This window comes from Glandiceps talaboti, chromosome 1, assembly GCF_964340395.1.
Source record: "Glandiceps talaboti chromosome 1, keGlaTala1.1, whole genome shotgun sequence".
NCBI classification, from domain to species: domain Eukaryota; kingdom Metazoa; phylum Hemichordata; class Enteropneusta; family Spengelidae; genus Glandiceps; species Glandiceps talaboti.
The window spans coordinates 16,245,544-16,251,543 of record NC_135549.1 but is presented as its reverse complement, the minus strand read 5'-3'; positions in this window follow the sequence as shown (position 1 = coordinate 16,251,543).

Sequence of the window (6,000 nt, the reverse complement as noted above, 5' to 3'; positions counted from 1 at the left end):
TTAACTAGTCTAAAACTGTACAACTGTCACTTCAAAAATAGATTGCCTCGTTTGCATCAGAGCCACAAAGAATTTATGCTGATCAAATTGAGGCCTTTTTACAGGTCGAAAATAGAGCTGCAACACCCCAGTTAGGGTCAAATATGAATCAACTTGACAATATTTACCATTATTCTGACAGCGTTGTTTGGGTGTACAACCATATCGTATGATTAAATATCAAGAGAATAAAACACAAATGTTTTTATCTAGCTGATCATTTTTGTAAGTTTTGGTAATTTGAGAAGCTGATAAATGGAGAGAACATGTACATTTGTTCAGGCAAAATGCGACATGTACAGATATTGAAAAAATGTACCATACTTGGCACATGCACTAGAACTGTACTGATTGTTCATGAAATGATGTAGAATGTCCAATTAGTGAAGACTGTAGCTAACAATATCACTTCCAGAGGGCGATAGTGATAACCCAGTGGTCCGAGGAGTCTCCGACTTGATTACGGAGTCAGATATTTGGCCGGTATGACTCCATTCTCAGTCAGTGATCCAAATGGTCTCAAACTGTCGAATGATGCATTTGAATAAATACTGAGAAAGTGGGCCCTCGTCCACTGACAAGCCCACATTGACACGTACGATAAGGAAGTGTAGTATGTAAAATACGCACATTATTCAAATTACATGTACTAATTAGTGAACGAGAACGAAATATCTCATTATCATTCCCGACCCCAGAAGTCAAGTTTGGAGATAAAAATCGTCTTTGTGCAGTTAAAAAATGTATTGGAAATCATTTCAAAAGTTGCCTTTGAAGGTTACTATAATAAGCTCATTGAATTTATTGACAACTTTACATATTTTACTGGGGGAAAATCGGCACAGACTTTGAAATATCGGTATCGGTGTTTGATCGCAAGTTTTAAATCACTTGGATCTCTGACCGACATCGAGAACGGAGTCATACCGGCTATTTATATCTGACTTCGTAGCCTAAGATTTTGAGTCACGCAGAGCCTCTTGTGGACAAAAACAAAAAGTTCAGAAGGTGACGTAACCATTTAGACGACAAACGATACAGCTCTAAATATTCTTGCAAGACTTATCACTGTATTTGAAAAGCCTAGGATATTCAGTCCTATTTCTATAACTTTATTTATAAAAAGCTAGGAATCAGAAAACTAACAAAGAGAGACGAAAAGAAGGATAGGGCAAACATCTGTTTTGCATTTGACAGATATAGGATGACATATGAATCAATCACATGCATCAGCGGTTAGGACCACAATTCAGTAGGATATCTGACAGATTGCAAACTGTACGGTATAGTTGTTGACATAGTTCATAATGGCGTTGTCATTAAAATATAATAAAACAGAAACGATACTTTATTAATACCGGGTTGTGTACTTTTAACGCAGAGAACGATTTTTAATGCAGAGAACGTAACATTTGTTCAAACAATACATTTGTTCAAAGAATACATTATGTGGCAGTTAGTGCAAATAGTTCATATTTCATTAAACTATGTACGTTCATCGTGGAAGTGCTATTATTAATAAATTGTTCTCAATATTCACTTGGGATTTCGAAATAGACGTGTTATAAATCCATGGATACCTTTATTCCATAACGAGAACCGAACTGAACTTCTTCAGTGTCTACATTAGATCTGACAGATCAGCATACGTGGTTGTAGTAAGATGATAAACTGCATACGAGACAATGTATAGAGTAAAACTTGATCAGACTTTATTTCCTGATAGCCCTGAGTTCGGCCTCACTCAAAGCCGGAGCCAGGCGAGTAAGATGCTCACAGCTCTCCGTTAAAACACTAAGTCCTGAATCTCCGACGCTTTTGGTGTTGTCACAATGATCAAATTACAATAAGTCACGCATGGTAGAGATAACAATAGGTCATGCATAATTACGAGCATCCTGAAACATGAAACAAAGGACGCTACAACTTGAATGACTCTAGACATATACAAGAAGGTACCTATTGTCTTGACACCTATGTGAACAACTGCAATACAAGATATTAATTTCTTTAATTTAAAACTAGGTGTTTGATGACATGTATGAACAGCGTCGTGTCTGAACCCAAACACAGCAATTACAAAGTCATGACAGAATGTGTCCATATGGAAGCTAACCTTTGACATTTGACCCTTCAGCTATTTCGTGAGTACATTTACATTATACTATCGGGTCGAGTGAGGACACTGACGAAGGATAAGTGTTTACTTCGAAATATGCCTATTTTTAAATCTCAAGTAGCAGAAGAAAACTCATGTATTGTTTATATTGCTTGTTTACTCTGTGCTGTTTTGATGTATTTTCTTTTTGGAGTGAGTAAAGGTGTTATATATTTACACAAGTTTGAACGACAGTTTCCAGAATAAGCTCAACCATGACATCAAGGAAATCAAGAGCTCTAAGAAATTGTTCACACCTCCCGACAAAACAAGATACATGTACGCTTATTGAGCCGATACACGAAACGCCTATGATAGAATATAACGGAGAACTACAAGATGGCGGACAAGAGAGTGTGTCACAACGTCAAGAAACATAGCAAATGGCCTAACCATCGACGATAGAACGGAGACGGTGGCAAAAGAGTAGCCTTCATCACGCCAAAAGACCACAAAGAGAATTTCAGCAATAATCCGAAGTGACAATTAATTAATCTGGCCAAAAGTGAACTTGTCTACTCAGTAAGAAGGAGCTTATAGGTGTTCCATCAGAAAGACTGATAGCTGTGGACGTTATCCTGCCCATCTTGTAGGTGTTGCATCTGAAAGAAAGATAGCTGTGGATGTTCTCCTGCCAGCTTGTAGGTGTTGCATCTGAAAGACTGATAGCTGTGGATGTTATCCTGCCCAGCTTGAAGGTGTTGCATCTGAAAGAATGACAGCTGTGGATGCTATGTTGTCCAGTTTGAAGATGTCATATCTTGGACAGCGATATATATGAACGCTAACCTGATCAGCTGGTATGTGTTGCATCTAAAGACTATTAATATAAAGTCACCAATCGTATCATCTCATAAAGAAGCTTTCTTACTCTTCTACATGGAAGATATCTATAAGGTAGTGACTGTTAGGTATTCACAAGACCATCAAAGAGTTATTGGATAAGATGGAAAAGGCGACATCTAGCTTATTGGAACAAAACACTTAAAATATAAGTTAATTGGACGAGTGTCACTTTAAAATGACTTGGTGCCGTGAGAACATTATCCCATATGTGATGTGATGTGATGTGATGTGATGTGATGTGATGTGATGTGAACGAAAACGCAAGACTGGCAGGCAGCACATTTCAATGTTTAGATGGACCTCATTAATGACTGCGTATATTTTACTCAACTCAACCTTGCCAGTAAATCGTCCTGGGTTTTTATATACACAAGCACACAATGGACGTCAACCTAATTACTAGGAATATTTCCTGCTTGTTAATGTACTGAACAGAAATCAATACATTTGAATAGTAGAACGGATCTCGATTGAAGGTTGTGCAAAGCATTGAACGACTTTTTATATTTACATGTTGCATGACGTAGAAATTCGATGAAAAGTTTTTGAAAAGCACAATATGGTCGATCTTGAAATGATATCTATACTCAAACATTCATCATTGTATTATTCAAATGCAAGTAGTTATTTACACAAAATGAATGTGACTTAAAATCGCCACAAAATGTAAGAGGGTGCTGAGATATTGCCCATATTTGTCAAAAGGTGTCTCACCACAAGATGGCGTAATTCAAAAGGGGTTGTTACATTGAGTATGCTAGTAAGTGGCGAATATATCCTTATTTATCTACTTCTAAAAAATATAACTTTGTACATTAATCATGCATAGGTATTAAATAATAATCAAAGGCACCGCTGTGTATATACAGGTATCATTCGGCCAAAGGAGGAAGGAAATGTATTTACAAGTATTTAAATATATCATTGTTTACATAGCCATGATAACTTGAAGCCATAACTGTAGGGTCCATTATCCTTTTCTCACGCGAACAATATTTTTTACACGAACATGTTCTCCCGCCGTAAATATCTAGAATAATAATGACTACCATATTTCACTCTATTAAGACATTGTTTGATGAAAAATAAGCTTAGAATGAAACACATCAAGTCAAAATAAAAAAACCCTGAAAATACAACCGCAACCCCCCCCCCCCCCCCCCCACACAATATAAATAAAGAACAAGTATCTTTACGAAACTATACATGTCAGCAAACGTAAATAATTGACTCAAACAGGAATTGGCTACAGCATATCCTTTTGATTTTCAGAATAAAAAACATACAATGAATTGAACACCGTATTATGATTGATGTCACCCCCACGTGCCTATAAATTCCACCATCTTAGCAAACCTGTTGCCGTTGCCCAGCAACGCCTCGAATAATCATTGTAAAAGAAATTAATGATGTCATCGACATTTTTACTCGTTTATTGAACAGATGGATTGAACACACTCAAGCAGCCGATTGCAAGTGTAAATGAGATTGGGACAAAAAAACAAATGGACTGCACGACTTAGCTTACTGATCGATATCCTTCTTTTGAGGAAAATTTCTCGAAAGCTTTTACCAGTTGCATTGATGCTGTTTGAGGACAGTGGACGTACGTGGACTGGCTTTAGTAGTAACCGCGCTTTCTTGTTTCGGATATAGTTGTTAAGAAGCACAGAAATATCTTCAAGACGATGTTGGCAGTGAATTTTCTGTGCATTGTCCCGCTCTTTTTCGCTGTCGTAAAGAGCCAAGGTAAGCGTGTTAATCAAAATGTGGTATTGTTTGTATGCTTAAACGTTTTTTGAAGACTGAATGAACTGTTTGGCAGTTGTTTCCCGCGATTGTACGAGCAACATGAACATCTCAACATATGGTAACAGTTCAGTGTGGAAATAAAAGCTGTTGTTTTTGTAACACCAATTTCACTATAGCGCGTCCTACACCTGTCATTTGTCTAGCTCTGTTGACAATATTTATCCTGTTTACAAGACACCACAGCTTCATTACTTGCAAAATAATGGAAGTCTGAGACTTCGAATAACCTCAACTTCAAAATTCAATTGGTTCACATTTTCCAAATTTCCATCGCTTTATCAAAATACTTTCTTACTGTATCAACTACAGGAGATGAATACATGATTTGCGGTTCCCTGTAACCACAGTGATTCAATGGCGTTGACATTTATTCGATATGCTTGTAAAACTACCCAGCATATCGAATTCCTTGCCTAACAAATTAAACAACACAGCATAGCTTTCATCCCATTATTGGTGTGAAAATACACGATGGAATTATTAGAAAATAAAGTAATAATACCGTATTAATGCAGATTGTGTTTCATTAACTTTCCAGTTGTAGTCAATGGAATCGTTAGTGTACAGTCACCATCGTCATCATACCAGGCAGGAAATCAAATAATCTACAATTTTAACTGCGAGTTAACGATCAGTGGTAACAGTCCTGCACATAACGTAAATATAACGTTTTCATCTGATCGACTACAGGTAAGATCTGTTGCAAAAATATTCAAATATCTTGATCTGATGAAAGCTGTGCACCTAATAAAACCGACACATGCATAAGAAGTTTCACTCAGTTTATAGGTTTATGGCAAAGAACATCAGCACACTTTCCCCATATCATATAGTTGCAACAACAAAAACAGTGAAATATAACAGTGTCGTTTCCTCATTGGCACGAACAGATTATATAGTAAGTCTGTCAGCTATATGAATTACATTATGTAGACTATAAATTCTACCGTGATTTAGACCCGACAACATACATGTAGTAATCGTAAAATGTCATCAAGTATAATATGTTTTAGTGGAGATTTCTTATTACCTACTCCTTCCTATAGAAACAACGTCTATGGTTACAAATCGCCAACCGTCATTACAACATTTTCCTCACAGATATAGGTCGCCATATTACTTTCTTTTTGTAAACTACACTTTCA